Raw genomic sequence first — 18774 nt, 5'->3', positions numbered from 1 at the left:
AAATTATAATGATAATAAATATATATGTTTGTAATTTATTTTTCGAGACTCTCCCAGAGAAAATATCTATTATGGTAATGGATTGAGTGTAACATTAATTAATCAAAAAAATAATAAGTATAAATATACATAATAAATGTGTCGCATAATTTATTATTATAATTTTTATATACATATGAAATATTTCATAATTAAAATTATAATAATAATAAATATATACGTTTGTAATTTATCTTTCGAGACTGCCAGAAAAAATATCTTTAATCTGAGAGATGTTTCATTCACGGATCCAGATGGGAATATTAGATTAATGTGTTATTAAATAAGAGAATAAATCCGAGATGAATGTATATCAAGATTCGAACCGACACGCAGGTATTTTATATCCGCGACATCGAAATATTTTGCGTGCAAATTCGCTTGACCTGATTAAAATTTCATCGTAACTTTCGGTGACTTGTGCATAGTCGTCGGTACAGATTTTCGCGATTGCCAAGCTGTAATCCGTGAGAGACCTCTCCCTTCGTGTTTATGTCGCGTGTTTGCGCTCTTTTATTTCAAGATATATTTACTAGTGGCACGACCTTACATCGGGCTAAATTAATGTCTTCGTATATTGTGCCGTTTGAAGATTAGCATGCGCGCGAAATAATTCGTAAATCAGCTATTCGAAATGCCTTAGGTCACGAGAGATGATATTTCGGGATATTTCATGAGCGGCGAATGAAAAATAATCATCAAGTGCACGAAAAATACGAGAAAAAATCAGACGACGAGAAAAGCTTGTAAAGTTATGCTGAAAAAAAATTAGGAGACAAAACTTTAGACAATATTTATAATTTCCATTTTTTTTTAATATAGAAAATATTCCTCTCACAAAAGCGCATGTTTATAATTTGAAATAGAACTCGTTAATTACTTATTGGAAATTGAGAAAACATTTTACGGCTGGTAATTCAATTCCGGGTGAAAAAAGAGATAGTCAGACATTCAGAAAATGCGATTTCTCAGAAAAATGTCACGCAGGATTTCACGGGCGACAAATTTGATGTTAGAAATGTCGTAATGTGGTTGTAACTTCAGGAAAGAGGTGACTCGCGACTTTCTAATTCTATTCAATTAACAGTTTAAGTAGCATTTCGCGCTAATTTGAGATTTGATCGGATTTCGCGAGTGAACGCCAAGTGTTTTTTTTGCGGCATGAAAATTGGCACCGTTTGTCTCGCCCGATTCTACAAACCGATCATGGACAAAAAGTCCAGAGATAATTGGATTCTATTCGGAGAATCTATCGCGCCGCGATTTCGTGGGAGGGAGAGAAAATTCCGAATTATACTGAGGGCTGAGATTGATATCGAGATTACGGCAAATCTCGTTTCTCAGATAATGCTCTTGTGATTATGCTGTTAGGTGCGGTACTACTCTTGGCACGTTCTACAGCACTCATTATGTCGGCCGACAGACCGACCGACCGATCGAGAAAGAGAGAGAAGCGAATAAAGTCTTTGACCTTAAACTCGAACCCGAATGCGTGATGTAATGCTCGATCGTTAACCTGCTCCTGCACGGTTCCAATATCCATCCACCACGTTCACTTATTTGTTTCTCGCGTTCGATCACCAGGCAGAATGTTGGAGCGTATCTCTTTATTGTGATTCGATCGACAAAACTATGTTCCGTGTCTTGAATCTCTCGTTCTATTTCTGTCTCGAATAAAAAATATTATAATTTTCTGTAATGTACATTCTCTCTATATAAAGTCTTCCTCTATATTTCGTTTTATCAGTAATATATATTTTTTTTTAAATATTTTTATATGATTTCATGAAAACTGCTACTTCTAAATAATGTACAATGATGATATCTGTATAAAAATTTGTATTTAGATTCTGTAATTTTTTAATGAAATTTTAACGATAAATAATTTTGTAAATAGCTTCAATATTATTACTTTTTATTATTTTATTAGTTTTTAGAATATTTATTTTTCTCGCGTGATAATATCTTTTCCAGAAGTGAAATTTGTTATGAAAAAAATTGTTCCTATTCAATTTAAATTACATAATGTTATTGGATTTTTTTTTATCTTTTTATAAATGATTTAAATATATAACCTACATCTCTCTCCATGGATTTACTATGACACAAAAAATAATGGCAAACGTTTCGCAAAAACTGGAGCGCACTTCTGTAAAAGAGTCACGTCGTTTTTGACGTGACATATAATATCTGATTATCGGAGAACGTTTTTTTTTTTTTATAAGAGCGTTTCATAAAACTGAGACTTTCGGGATCCGTCATTTTGCATGTAACGATTCGACAGTCGGGAAGTCATCGATTCCAAGAAGTTTCTAGAATTCAACCGAAGGATTCCTTCGAAAAGTCTGTGATTCAGAGGTAGAATATCTCGGGCAAATTTCACGGATCAAAAGAAGTTCCCGCCGATCCTCTCTCTCCCTCTTTCTCTCTTTCTCTCTCTCTCCACTCTGTCGCGTCGAGTGTGGATCATGTGAATTTCCGGATAAGTCGTCGTCGCGGTTTGAAACGATAATGACGCCGGTCGAACCACCTCCCAAGGAAGGGTCGTATCCTGGGTCCGGTTGGATCGTCGCCAGATCGTTTCCGGGTTCTCGCCGACCGCGGATATTCCGCGCGATGCCCGGCAAATATTAGACAAAGGACGAGGAGACGTCATACCATCCCCCGCACCTGCCGGCCCTGCTGCCAATCTGATTTTCGTCGAGTATAGAGATATAATGAACCACCCTCGTGATATTAACCCTCCAGGGTGCTATGTCGTGGCGAGCTCTACATAGCGCTTGGGGACTATTCTCCTCAAATACTCGAGGAACACTACCTGATTATAGTTAGCGAACTACACTTGTGGACAATTTTCGCAAAACTCTTGTCGAATAATATGAATGAATTGTTATACCTTATACCAAGATACTTTGATAAAAATCTAAATAAAAATAAAGTAGTTAATATATTTGTTTATTTGCGAAAATTAAAAAGCAATTGAATAATTTTCCATATAATTATTTATGATAACAAAATATAAATATGGCAAAAATATTATAAATATAAATCTTAGGAATGTGCATTACGGATAATTACTTTCTCACTCTGGCGTAAAAAAATACTTATTGCAATGCTTTTATAGTTTCTTTTTTAATTATAGTTAGCGAACTACACTTGTGGAGAATTTTCACAAAATTCTTGTCAAATAATATAAATGAATTGTTATACCTTATACAAAGATACTCTGAGAAAGATTTAAACAAAGATAAAATAGTTAATATATTTATTTATTTACGAAAATTAAAAAGAAATTGAATAATTGTCTATAATTATTTATGATAACAAAAGATAAATATGGCAAAAATATTATAAATCTTAAAAATATGCCTTACAAATTACTTTCTCATTCTGGCGTAAAAAAACACTTACTGCGATGCTCTTATAGTTTTTTTCTTATCTTTTTTAATAACTCTGAAATATATATAAAAGTTTCCTTCGAGTTATACATACACAATAAACTCGCGTTATTGAGACGTTGCTCGGCCGTTTAAGTTAAAGTAGAGTTTACTCGAGCGATGTTAAAGCTCGATGTTTCAACATGAAGATCTTTAACATTGAAAGTTATAGAGTCGGAGAGTGCTAAATTTATCAAGGGCTCTCTATCGTTATCGTTTAACAGCGGGATAGCCCGTTATATCGAAAACTATCAACGAATAAACCGCAGTAGGCGGGGTTTGACAAGAGATTCTCTCTCTCTCTCTCTCTCTCTCTCCTAAATCTATGCGCGGCTGTGTGTATTCGTGTGTCGCGTACTTTACGATCCCACTCCTCTCCCTCCGTAACGCGACAGACACGACGAGTACACGACCGTGTCCCGGCGAGATTACAGAGACGTCCCGCGACGTTTGCGAGGCAATTTGCGGTACAATGATTGCGAGCCTCCGTGGCTGCGAACGAGACGACACCACCCGCACTTTGGGGCGGTTGGCGCCGCCCCAAGTTGAGCGTGTCGCCGGGGAAGAGGTACTTATTGTTACTCAAAATAACCGTCCTTCCACGAAGGGTTGTGCCGCATCAATTCTCAGATCTCTCAGTCGTGTAGAAAAACTTGAAAACCCGAACTGAAATTCTCAAATATTTCTTTTTATAAAAAGATATTCAGGGAATATTTAAAGAAAAAAAAAAAAAAAAAATTGTTTCTAATAATTTCGCTCTCGCATCGCGAGCGATCTTGTACTTCGCAGAGCATGCTGATCAAATTTGATCGTTTAACTTTGTAACATCCTGTATAATTATTACCACACACAGCGCGTTAATAAGTCTTCTCTTTCAAATCACCCTCGTTACGAGAGAGAGTGAGTGAGAAGGTACTTTTCCGCTTTTCTATATCTGCGAAAGGCAAGTGCGCGGCTTTCTCTGAGTAACCTGCGAGCGTTAAACGCAATTACTATTACAAGCCGTTACGAAATACCTGACAGCGGTGGCGCGCGGAGAAGTGGACGGGGGGCAAGGGGGAGGGGAGGTTAGAGGGGAGGCCGCTGCCGCCGGTAAGGCTGCGGTTTTCGGTCCGGGACAGTTTTGTCGCGCGCGTTTCGCGGTTTTTGCGGCTCGCCGCATGCCGGCTTCGCCGACAAGAGAGCGGGCGGTCCTTGCTAACGATGGTTAACGAGCCCGAATGAACGGGCGATGCAACAACGTATGCGCGCGACAATACGCGCGAGAGGCGTTCCCCCCCGTGCCCCCTTTCTCTCTCGCCCTTGGGTGTTCTATGCTAAATTCATCTGTCAACAACGCACGGTTTACGTTTGTTTGTAATGTCGCGCGAATTTTATCCGTACCAGTGCCGGTTATAAATAATTCGCCTAATCGAGCGACGCGCAAACGTATCGTTCCTCGAGATGAAGGAGGTAAAGTCCATCGATAATTTATCCCTTGTAAATTTATGTCCATATTTGAGATATTTAGTGGTGAAAAAATGACTTCTTTATTTTGACTGTTATCGAGTTTGGAATGAGTAGACATTACTTATAAATAGAGATGTAAAAAAATCGTTTTTTTCTAACAGAAAAAAAACGATTGAAAAAAAAAAGAAATTTTCTATTTTTTCATTATTTTTTAAAATATAATATTATTTTTCTTTATATCTTTTTTTGTTTGTTAACATAATAAAATAGTTTTTATATTTTTAATTTATCTTTTTCGAAAGTAATTTTAATGGATTAATGAGACTTTTGCGGCGAATTATGATTAAAGTATTATTTAAAATATTAACTAAAGTGCATTTTTTAAAATTACGAACTATTTTTATATTTATAATAAATACAATTTATTCAAGTTCAACTTTGATTTGTTTTTGGAGAATTTACCTAATTAAAAATAGTAATTACGTAACTATATAGCCAATTGGAATGCGAGCTACATTTAAATTAATATTGGTTAATTCAAATCTATCATCTAAAAACTTAAAAATAATGAGAAATCAATTTGCAGTAATGAAAATATAAAGATATTAAATATCTTATAAAAAAGACAAAATTTTGAAAAAAAACGAGGCTTGTTTTTTTATTTACATCTCTATTTATGAGTATCTATTGTTTAGAAAAATTTAGAATCCATTTTTTTACAAGATTTGAGAAGACATTTTGCTTATATAAATTAGATAGAAAAACAGTAAAATTGTACAGCAATATATTTTATGGTCAAATATAAATTACAAAATACTTTGCGAGGAAAGTATAACTCATGTCAGATGTAAGATATCTCAAAATGTATATCTTATATTCCCTGGAGAAAAGATGTATATGTTTAAGATATGAAATGCGATTACGTCACATTAATTACGTAATCACGCGCCCCGCAATTTCATTCATATTACTTTACGGCGCTCTTTTCCCATCTCGTATCACGCCGCGTGCGATCCCGCCAGTTTCCGTGACATTATACGATGAAGGATTACCTCGTGTGGCGGGTTTCTTCAGCGTCACAGTGAAGATGGATTTTTTTCACCGACAAGGAAAGCTCGTTTCGCAGAGACAGACGCACAAGACGCGAAACAGAGGAGAGCATTCTCGCGTAAGACGGAGTTGAGGAAGTCGAGGAAGGACACAGAGAAGTAGTATCGTCGAGAAAATAGGGGGAAAAAAAAATATATATATAGAGAGAGAGAGGAACACACGAGACAAAAGAAATGCAGCAACACTTTGTTATTGCGCGAGAACGTCGAAAGCGAAATATCGTCGTAGAAAGAACTCCGTATTGGACGAAAAGAAAAACTAACGGGAGAAGAAAGGAATATCGCGCGAATACACACACGAATTGAAAGCTCGATACCCTCGTTATTATCTTACGCGAACATGTAACGATTGCACTCCGCCGCACGTGAGAAATCGCATCATCGAGAGAATTCCATTCGCTGGAATTTCATCTCCGCTGAGAGAGAGAGGAAGAGAGAGAGAGAGAGAGAATAAGTCAATACGAGAAGGATTCGACGCAACGACGATGACAAAGTTCGTAATGCTTACGCGAAGAGAAAAGGGATTCGATAAAATTATCTGGATTGTTTTGTCATTTCGATTTTCGATTTGTCGTTTCGAGAGCAATATCGCTTTTCTGACACTAAACTTTATTTATTGTAGGAAAAATGAGAGAGAGAGAGAGGGAGACAAAATTGATGGTTTGCTCACAAGTTCATGGATCTGATATCTGCTAAATTACATAAGTTTGTTAGCGCGTTTAACTGCGTAAAGTTACATTAATTTTGTGTTTCAAGTCGTTTATAACTCTAATGTTTGTGGAATTGAGGGTATTTTCAACTTCGAGAAACGAGCACGACATATTTTTTTTTCGAAAGGAAAAAGATATTCCAAAAACGTGAATATATATTTTTGTTTGAAAAAAAAAAGACGTTTGAGTAATGAAAATAATTAAAATTATTTATCGTGTGAATTAAAAATATTAATTGTGTGAATTAAAAATATTAGTGAAACATTACCGAGAATGATTATCGAATTTCTAAGTAAGCATTTGATATATACGTTCGACGTAATCGAGGATATAAAGTTTCCTCCTCGAGGATCGACGAGACCGTCTTGCGAAGAAGGTCGAGACGAAAGTCTAGATGGAATTCGATCTCGCGAGTCGGGAAATGGCTAAAGTGGCTAATTGGAATCCCGGTGTCGATGGTATTAGACGTTCAGCTCGCTCGTTGCTGCTAAAATGCGGTAAATTCCGCGAGCGGATACATTAGATTCGTTTCTCTCCTCTCGTTCCGATTCTCGATCGGCGACTCCCGTCATATCCGAGTTCTCGTTCAACCACCGTTCCTTTCCCACCCTTCCCCGGCTTCTCCCCTGACCATCGGTGCATTCTCTCCTCCATCTTTTGCTCTTGGCACGCAGCTTGAAACACTTCCTCTTTTCTTCCCCGCTCATCTTTCATTTTTCCCCCTCTTCCCCCGATGTCCCGTCGATCCTTTTTTCCTCGCCCTCGTCCGCTAAATTCAATTTCGTTGGCGGATCGATAAGTAATGAACAGTATGACGAGGCACCTGATCGAGGCGGAGTTACTTCCGGTTAATGTCTTCCGTCCGGGCGATACGTTTCGTGAACCTTCCGTTATCTTTGAAACGCTCAGGTTTCGTTCTACTCGATATCGTACACGTTGATGGCAATTTTCTAATAAAATAATAAAAATTAAAACTTTATTTTACATTTTTGAATATTTTTTAAAATTTGAATTAATAATAATTAATGATAATTTAATTTAATCTTTGAATATTATTCTGTAGAATCAATTCTTCGTACCAGCTTAGTATTTACTCCGATAACGGATTATCTTGTACATGTTGATAGGCTGTTCGCGATTGAAATATTTTATCCTTTTTTGATACTTGTGATCATTTTGATTAAAATGATAGATCGGATATTGAATTGTACGGATTTCGTTTTGCTGGACGGAAATAAAATCTTCCCGAATTTTCGAAACGTTCATCGAACGTTGCATTGAATAAATGCAATTTATGTGTAACTGCATTTTGTATTTCGATCAGATTCATCGATCGTCAGCCGTGACACGCGATGACGGAAACATCGCGGAGAAACTAAAGTTATCATTGACCTATGACCTCTGATCTCCTCTGGGCTAGATTTTTAGCGAGATCCAGTTCGCGTTTTCATTTCTCGATATTTATTTATAGGATCGGATAAAAACATTTAATTCCATCTGTATATTTTTTGAGAAAAGATCTAAATTTCACGAAGCTCATGTCAGTTGCAACGATATATGTATATTTTCTATTTTTACCGTTTTTATTTTTAAACGACCGGTTTCTCCGGAGCCGATTTTTATTCGGCGAAAATATTAAGCACGAGAAGAGATATGGTTTCAGATTTTTTTTCCAATGTTTAACTCAAACGATCAATATTTTCCTTGACAAGAAAAATCGACTTCATATCGCTCGAAGGATAACACTGTAGCGGTACACTCGGGATCACGTCGGGTTACATCGGTCACTCAAGGATGCTACGGAGACCGTCATTAGATTAATTAAACTTGCTCGGCGAGGGTCGTCGGTTTGTACGGAGGTGCGACGAGCGTTACATCGGGAACAGGAATAGTGTCCTGTCGGTCGGACCGGCGATATAACGAGGTTAATTAGTCCGACGGACGGAGGTAGAGAGAATGCTCGATCCCGAAATCCTTCTATTAACGTCGTCAGCTGCATGCGCCATTACTGTCGTACGGACGTCGCATAACTCGAATCCTCCGGTTGTCCCATCTCCGGCGTCCTTCGCAGAGTCATATCGCTAATTCGCCGATTAGCTTACTCTGTTGTCAAAATGTCCGATCGATTCACGGGCGAAATATCCGAGACGGCGCGCCGTGCATTCGGCAAAATATACAGGGTGTTTCGGAACTCCGGATCTTATCAGTAGTCAAACTCATCTGAAACAATTATGTATTCCGCGCATCTTTTCGTGTATAAATTTTTTATTCTACGAATTCTTGATTTATTTTGCGCCCAAAATAATTGTCGATTTTTTGACAGTTATCTTTTGTGATTTTTCCATCTTTTTTTCTATCTTCATATAAACGAAACACAAAATATATCAATGCAAAATTAGAAAATAAATATTAATACACAAGATAAAAAAAAATCGATATTAAAAAATAAAATAATAAATTTTTTATTTTACGATTTCTTGATTTATTTTGCGCCGAGAGTAATTGTCAATTTTTCAGCAGTTATCTTACGTGATTTTTCCATATTTTTTTCTATCTTCATATAAACGAAACACAAAATATATCAATGCAAAATTAGAAAACAAATATTAATACACAAGGTAAAAAAAATCGGTATTAAAATATAAAATAATAAATTTTTTATTCTGCGATTTCTCGATTTATTTTGCACCGAAAGTAATTATCGATTTTTATCTTCTGTTTTTCTATTTTTTCTTGTATCTTCATATAAACGAAACACAAAGTATATCAACGCAAAATTAGAAAACAGATATTAATATACAAGACAAGAAGAAAATCGATATTAAAATAAAAAAATAAAAAATGCGGCAGCTTTTTATACTGGAAGTTACTCTAGTGTGCATGTCGCACAATTAAGATGAATAAGAAATGAAACAGATGTTATGAATCGGGGGAATTAAAGTCAATTGTCGTATCACAGGTGACCAACTAAAGTGTCGTTGATCACCCGTAGTAAAAGCGTACTTGTGTCCTTAAGATTGAACGATCTTGTAAAAGCTGTAAATTTGGCGGGGAAGCCCGAGGGTGAATGTTTTACAATTCCGACTATCACGAAATTTTATACATACACACACATACACATACACATACACACGCTATATCTCGACAACAACTACGCGCGATAATTTGAAGTTGTCAAGTACCGCGAACGTACGCGACATCGCGTGTATGTAATAGTATCGCGTTACACATGCGCTCTTTCTCTTTTTAATTGCTCCCTTTTCGTTCGAAAATATTTCACGTAGAACACGGCTCGAGAACGCGCGTTGGTTTGCCGGAAAAAATGACATCGCCAGAGCGTTACCGCACCCTTTTCCGCCGCGACAAAAAAAAGAATACCCACACATACACGTGCACACGTGTGTGCGTGCAGGCGTGCGAATCCGCGCTCGTTATAATTTTTCTTTTTCCCTCTCAACTTTTTCACGAACTATGCGTTTTTCCTTCGTCGTCTCGCGTCGGCGAGAAATTTCGAAACATTCCACTTAAAAGTGGCATCCAGCCAGTGTTAACGCGGGAAATATCCTTTACCCTTTTTTTTTTTTTTTCCGCCACACGAGCCGTCTACGAAATTGTCCTGCATAACGCGGGACAGGTCGAAGCGGAAATTAGAAATCGATTTCTTCGCGAGCGTGATTAAAATCCTATGAAATTTCGTCGTCGACAGTTTACGTTTTAAAAAGTGCGCGAAACTATATTGAGAGACAATTGCTTGGACGAAACAAATCAGCACAATATATCGTCTGATATTGAGAGATATTTTATATTGCACATAATAGTTGATATGAAGTTTTATATTCATATATTTTAATGACGTAAAATATATTTTCATATTTACGGAAGAAAATATATATTTTATCATAATTTTTTTCTGTTTTATATCATTTTTATTTATAGCACACAATATTATTCGATATGTATAGTCTAATTCTGATAGACGGTAATTTGAAAGAAATTTTTTTGTATTGTGCATACTCTCTTTGCTAGATTACAATAGTAATAATTATTACTGCAATTGCATCAAGATGGAATTCATTGTCGCATCGACACGTAACTTGTCTTCAATTTTTATTTAGAAATAATCGAGGTTTTTTTTTCGTTGTAGTATTTTTTCCATCGGCGTAATCTCAGCGTAACGATATTTTTATCAGCCGCGAAATAGATGAAGACTCCCGGTTTAACATACGAATTAAATGCACCGCTCAGTAACTGTCGACATACCTACAGCTTCCGACGTTATTATCGCGCTAATTACCTGCCCACGCGAATATAAATGCACGCTCGTGATAATCCTACCAGCGTGCGTGAAACGTCGTAGACGACGGTTACTATTATTAAGCGCTTAAGGAAATGTCTGTAATAGTCTGTAAGTGTCAGATAATGCGGAACAATTTCGCCAGATTGTCACGTTAAACTTGCCGGCGTAAGCCGACAAGATTTTCTTTGACGAGTAAATTCAAATTTATCACAGTATTTTCTTACGAAAATTACATAATTTTCACGCTTGGCAAAATGAATGACAGCAAAATCAAAATTCATGAATGGAATAATAGATCTCTAATCTTATCTCTTCTTAAACGATACATTGATCTCTCTAATATAATAATAATAGAAATAATAAAAAATTAAATTTTTTAATTAAATTTAAACAATGAAAAAATTAAAACAAATTTTTTGATATATTAATTACGATAAAAAATTTTTTTTTGTTATCCTGAAAAATGTTATTGATGTCAAATTTAATCTGTGAAATTTCAAACATGAATTATTAGGATTTTAGATATAGTAGTCTAATACGCGCGAGCACATGCCACATTCGATAATATGAAGGCTCGATCATTTTATAGGTTGTATCATTGAAGGTATATTAACTTTAAATTGCTCGTTATCACACATAATCGCTTCTTAATCTTGTTCAATCCACATCTATTAGAAGAAGAAAATTGCACAAAGATGAAACTATAAGAAACAATTTATCTTCGTTAAATAGAAATTACGGGATTATTTATTTAATTAATTAATACGTTAAACTTTGTCTTAGCTTATATAAAATATAGATTATAATTTATAGTAGGTTGCAGTTTTAGTTTTTTAGTTTTAGTTTTTGTAGTTTGTTTCTAGCTGAAGAGTTTTATTTAAAATAATTTTAACATTCCTTATATTAGACAGGGGAGTATTACTAGATAATTATAACTATAAGTCATTATAACATATTTGAAAAAACATAAATACATATACGAAGACAAAAGAACAATTGTAAAACTGGAAGTCATCCAAAGCCGTAAGGCACGGATTAATAAATGATATTTATTATAATTTATAGACGCGTTTATAAATTACATCAAACTTATATTTATATTTACATATAAATACGCGTAATAGCATTTATATAAAGAGTAGTTTAAGATCGTAGGTAATCGTTATTTCTTCCAGTTTCCGTACCTTTTCAAATTTTGTTGTAACTTAAAAAAATCTCAAGAATTCTACAAGGAAACCAAAGTACACTCCTGTAGAAAAAAAAAAAAATGATTATATAACTTTAATGTGAGACGTGATGAACACCCGATTATCGGAAAACGTTTAACTTTAAGAGCATTTTACAAAACTATGAGACTCTCGATATACAACGATTCGGCAAATGGAATTTTAGCGAAAGAAGGAAAGAACGCGCGACACAGATCCTTTCGGAATTGGTCTCTTTTGACATTGAGCGATGCAATTGAATTTTCTTATCGCTCGGCTCGCGGTGCATTGGCCTTTAGCGAATAGCGGGCGCTATTTTGGGTCACGAGAATGGTTTTGCGAAAATATGAGGAGGCTTGAAAGCTGGGAGGGAAAAAGAACAGCGCCTTCAACAACTCCGCGAGAAAGAGAGAGAGAGTATGAGTGGGTTTAAGCGAAATTGCTTTTGGTCTGGGCCGCTATTCCTTCGAATGTCACCAATAGGATAGAGACGTTTTAGTCGCGTAACGAGATTGCAGCTACGTGTGTACGGGATACACACGATATGTACGATTATGTTCCGTCCTTTGAGCGGAGCTTGTCGGATGTCACAGCACGGATACTCGTGTTGGAGCGACGAGATTCGCCGGAAGTACACACATGTGCCCCAAATGAGACGTATGACGAATAAATAGATGCTCGCCGAGAATACAGCGCGCGAAGAAAATACAGCACGCGAGCACGCTGCTGGCAGCTTTAAATTTTCCTACCTTAACGCAAAGCGGTTTCTCTCAAGGGATGCGATTTATTAAGCCGAGCAAGAAAGTGTGCGCTAATTTCACGATGTTTTTGAAAATAAGAGATTATGTTTGTAAACAATTCTGTAAGTGGATTCAAATATCATTGTTTGATAAAATTAAAATATTAATATATGTTTGTTGAATATTAAAAAATTGTCAACTGAAGGATGTATTCAATATTTGAAATATATATCTACTCATTAAATTCTACACTCAAAAAAATGTCTTGCTGATATAGGTAGATTTCTAGGTGTCACAACAAAAATTTATCGCTATTTTTTGTATCTGTTAGAATATTGTCTGTTACATATAGAATTTATAGCAGCAACATTCTAATAATATCTTCTAGAAAATTTAGGTCCCATTGCCAAATGTTAATCACTGCATTGGATAAATATGAGTTTCGATACTACAGCTAGAACGATCTTTGTGAGAAATATAACTGCCAATTATAACTGCAGCATCGAAAAATTGAGAAAAATTGTTTAAAAGAGCTAGATAGATTGAGCGCGTTATACAAATATGTTAGACGTGAGGATTATATATTCATTTGTTTCTTGCCGCTAATTTTTTCTGTCTACCACAGCCAAACTTTATAACAAGTATGATTGGCCTTAACATGGATAGGCGCCACAGAAAAACATTCTTTCTAAATTTCACAAACAGTTCAGATATAAATTCTGTCTCTGTCACTTAGATTGATTAAATGCGAAACATATGCGATATCACAGTATTTGCTAATCATTTATGTACCTCAGTTAATTTTGCGCACCCAGAAAATTTTTGCTGTAGTTGCAATACCACTTTTTTGAGTGTAGGATATTAACTCTAAAATGTTTTGCGCGAGATGTATGTATATTAATTTAATTAATAGCATATATGTAGATATCACGATTAATCTCTTTTTTCCTAATTATTGCCTTCTGTTTAAATGAGCTATAAATGATAAATAAACAATTGCGATTTTTATATCGTTTTTATTAATAGAGAGCTAATAATACAAAAATATTTTTGTTTTCTTAAAAATTCTAAAAGTATTATAATTTTATTATTTAATTTTAATTTAAATTTCATTTTAATTTTAGACGCTCCAGCATTTAAGGATTAAATAACGGGATATCTGAAGAAATTAATCAGTAGTCAAACTAGATCTAATTTGCGCACGCTGACATTTTGGACGCGCGCGTTCCAATTATAAGCCATGTCGCTAAATTGCAATCTACGAAATACACTTCTTATCAAAGTAGAAAGACACCACACGCTCGCATGTGTCACGCATACATTTACAACACGCGCACATACACACAAAATACGTTACTCTTACGTAGCTGCAGTAAATTACATCGCATGAGCACTCGCGGAATTCGGCGGAATGCCATCGCTCGTGCTCGTCTGCGCCTGCAACGATAGAGCGAATAAAGTGCCGGACGTAATAACGTTTCGACGTGGTACGGCATACCTGCTCATTGCTTGCTCTCCCCTTTCCCTCTTCTTCCCTTCGTCCCTCCTCCTCCTCCAATGCAATCCGTCCGCAAAAAGTCGGCAAACGGAACCACGGACCAAATATCTGCAACACGGGAATGTGATAGACGAGAGGAGAGAGTGACGGTTTTACCTTATAAACGGTGTGCCGAAAATTTTTTACATATAGACAGATCTGATGTTTTTCGATCTCGTTTGTGTGCTGGCGACCTGAAATTTTGAAATGCGCGTTCGAAAGATTCTTTTAAAAGAGAAAAAAAAACTCACTATCTCTAATCTGTATTTTTTTAAAAATAACGGATGGGAATGTGGCTCTCTTTCTCTCTGATTACCATTGATTATATATACATGTCCGTATCCGCTGATTTGATATGCACCGCAAAGAATTAATCCCAAAGCAAAAGTCTGCAATTTTTAAAAAATAGAAACAGGCGCATTTGATATTTTTAATTAATTATTTTCGCGTATTTGCACCCGCATTAACGGTTATTATTTATTATAACATATTCCATGTCACGAATTAATTTTCACCGATATTTACACACACACACACACACACACACACACACACACACACACACACACACACACACACACGGATGATCTTGATAATTTAATCAATTTAATGCAGAGAATATCGAAATTCATTTGTAATTCAGATTAATGCACCGTCTCATTATCGCATCGTGCAATTGATGCCAAAAATTATGAATTTTAAAAGCTAAACGCGCGTAATTAAATTAGTTTTTATAATCTTATATTAACTTTTTTTTTTACAAAAAGCGAAATATTTCTCTCGAAAGGTAAAAGGAGTTAAAGTACCTCGCTGCATTATACTTTACCTCATCCTATATTCTTTTCCGGGTCCCCTCTAATCCATCATTGCTCTGTTCGACGTGAGGCGAATTATGTCTAAATACAATGTGCCCGCTCTTCGAGGAGGGCGACGCTAACGCGGCCAATAACGGAGCGCGACGATAACAAAGCGAGACGAGCGTGTCGATATTTCGGAGCGGCGTTCCATTATATGTATACGTCGATGTACACACCGATAATATATTGATAGATTGATATCCTCGCACACACCGAATATTCGAAGCTCGAGGGAGCGTGCGCGGGTCGTCGCGCGCTGATGATACCCGTATATTTTATGCACTATCGCGTGTGTACTCCATTTCATTCGTTTCCTGGACAGGGCGAGAGCTGTCTCTGATCGATGAGAGGCGTGCCGTGTCACCGGCTTTCCATCTTCACTCGCAGTCTTGCTCCATCAAATACGAGCATCAGTTGTATCATCTCTTTCACCTTTCAACTCGTACCATCGTCTGTTCGTCTCTCCGCGAAAACTTTCGTACCATTTTCCGTAACCTTTCAAAGACGTACATCTATGTATTATATGTTTCAATATCATATAAAAATCTTGGATAAGAATGCGTATTTTTTTTTAAATATTTAAATATTTATTTTTAAGGTGTCCATGTTTTTTGTATTTTACTTTGTTTTAAAACTTAAATAATTCCAATTCTCTATTATTCATACATTTATATATTTTATATTATAATAATCTTGAATAATTCTATTTAAAAATACAAAAATGACGAAATCACACATGAAATTGAAAGAACAATATCAGAAACTACATCTATAAAAACTATATCTATGATATTTGAAAAGAAAAAATGTTTGGTTATTTTGCAGCGTTATTTGTTTATTACCGTATTGTTTGTTTTTCAATAGCCATTTAAAAATAAAAAAGTTAAAAATTCATGAAATGTCGGAAATTATACAAAAGTAACGCGCTTTTACCAAAAGAAATAAATGGAATAGATTCAAAGGGAAGGACGGAGGGATTAAAGATGAATGGGAATATGATCGTGTCTAATAACTGGGGATAGGATCGCGTCGATATTAATAATTAGGTTTAGTTTTTCCAGCAATCGATGTTCGCTTATGAAGAATTAAGTTTATTTTTTTCTTCCGGAGTTTTTTTCCGAGTTTAGACTCTTGAGATGTTCGAACGTTGCTAAAGTTCGTAAGACAGGGATCGGGCGGTTGATTGCAGGTGCTGAGGAGAACACGATGCCGTGAGAGCGTACAAGTTTGGGGACAAGTTGGGAACAAGCGAGAACAAGATGGATGCACCGGGGGATAACGCGGTGTGATCGATGAGATCCATAGGAGAGTTTGAGGTACGGTGTGGCGTAATAAAAAGGAGGGCTTATTCCGATCTGTAAATAACAAATTAATGGTAGACGAGTGCGTTAACAGAACGTCGGCTAATTTATCACGATGCCAACGAAAACAAAAAAAAAAAACCCCCAAAAAACAGGACGAAGCGCCGGAATGAAAAGAATGAAGAGGATGGAAAGAAAGAGAGAATGGAACGTGAACTAACGAACGTGTAACTATGTGCCGAGAAAAACAAGGCGCGATTTCCGCTTCTATTGTAATTGTAGGTCTCTCGGTATTCGTTTCTCTTCCATCTTTTTTTTCACCCGATAAACGACAATCTCGCGTAGACATGTCTAGTTATACTAATTTAGGTAACAGTGCTTTTAAGCATATAGCGCACCGATCGAAAGTTTGCGAAAATATATTAATTATTATATATTATTATATTATAGTTGATATTAATTAATATATTTAATAATTAATAATAATGTAATAATTAAATATAATAAATTATATTTAAATAAAATAAAATATTAAAATATAATAATTTAATAATTAATATTAATAATTTAATAATTAATATTAATTAAAACCGATTATTTGAAAAAAGAAATCAATCATAAAAAAAAATTATTAGAATAGAAGATATTGCGAGAATTCTTAGTATTATCGTTACATATAAAAAAATGTTGTTTTAATATTAACAAATATAAAAGATTTTTACAAATATAAAGAATTGAAAGTTTTTTTTTACGAGAGAAGAAAATATCCATAAAACAAACCCTTTTCAACCGGCCCGATAGATCGAACTTTAGCGACGATCGGAGTAGAAGGAGCGTATTGATCGCGGAAACAACTGGAAATGAGGACATTTTTCAATTCTGCTCGCGCGTAGCAATTGCAATAGTCTTTATCGCAGCGCTGAAGTTTGCGAAATTTCGATCGAGAGATCGCGATACGCGAGAATGGAATGCGCGTTCCTTCTTCGCGCATGGGATGCGATAAACTTGAATCGAACCCTTTCGAGATTCTTCCCCCTTCTTGTCGAACGCTCTCCCGTGACTCGAAAACTCAACGAAAGTTTCTCCCCGACTATTGCGTGCCATTCCGTCCTGCCAGTGACCGAGTTCGCGTTTAAATTTGCAATTTAGTTCGATCGCCGATATTTACATCTGAGACAGATATTACGCACCTTGAAAGGTATGTAATTGAAATATTTGATTGAAGGATTTTGCAATTAATAATAAGATATAGAATATTTTACGGGCATGTGCCGAGAAATATTCTAGACGTACAGAACGCTGGGAAAATTATGCGAAGTTAGAGATGCATCAAAAGAATTCAAAAGTGAGAAATATTTTCTGGTTAATCTGTGATTCATTTTACTTGCGTAAAGATCTTACGCAGTGCAGTTTTGCTTTCCAAAGAAAGTTAAACGTTGAAAATTACAACAATAGCTCCTTTTGATGTTTCAAACCCGCTCGGTTGAATAATTCTTCAGAAAAAATATCTCAAAGATTACTCTGAGATAGTTTTTCTTAAGAAGAAAACCATCATTAATGTTAGACAGGAGATTTTCACGTTGCAAGTTTTCAGAGCGTAGAAAATACGCTAAGCATTCTCATAATATCCGGTTAATGTGGTGTAAAAAAATTTAATGACCTATCGAGTAGATGTATGCGTTACGGTTTCTGATCAAGATGATGGAGAAATTGGGAAAAAGATCAATATGAAAAAAATTTTCTCATTTCTTGGAAGAGCGAAATTAGAAATCGAGATAATAATTTTATAACTATAACAGATCGGAAATGAATTTTAAGAATATTACGCTGTAAAGAACGCAAACAATAATACATTGTTCTCTAATCAGATTCAAGTGAGCTTTGCTTGACTAGACTACCTTGTAATTTGAAAACAAAAATATCTGAAAACAAGCGATAAATATAAGATATCTTCAAAATTTCAAAAAGAAAAAAATTTGTTTGAAATTAAAAAACTTATATTTAAATTGTTTTAAGTCCCCCCTAGTTTCAACGAGAAAGAAAAGAGAGATTAAAGATAACAAATATATATATAATTATTATATTAATATAAT

The 18774-nt window shown here is 35.5% G+C and overlaps 1 protein-coding gene across 3 annotated transcripts in view; it reads left to right on the top strand.

Moving 5' to 3' along the window:
• Window positions 1-18774, top strand: part of LOC115242870 (protein-tyrosine sulfotransferase) — an 87358-nt gene that overhangs the window by 18158 nt on the left and 50426 nt on the right. Inside the window, exon 2 of one of the 3 annotated variants that reach the window (XM_029819448.1) lies at window positions 16570-16696. The exons of the other annotated variants lie outside the window; for them this stretch is intronic. The gene's annotated coding sequence lies outside the window, so the exon portion shown is untranslated. The remainder of the gene's footprint in view (window positions 1-16569; window positions 16697-18774) is intronic. 3 annotated transcript variants of the gene reach the window in all.

This window comes from Formica exsecta, unplaced genomic scaffold, assembly GCF_003651465.1.
Source record: "Formica exsecta isolate Colony F162 unplaced genomic scaffold, ASM365146v1 scaffold659, whole genome shotgun sequence".
In the NCBI taxonomy this organism is placed as follows: Eukaryota; Metazoa; Arthropoda; class Insecta; order Hymenoptera; family Formicidae; genus Formica; species Formica exsecta.
Note: the sequence above shows the minus strand (reverse complement) of the source record. Positions and strands in the feature narration are given on the sequence as shown.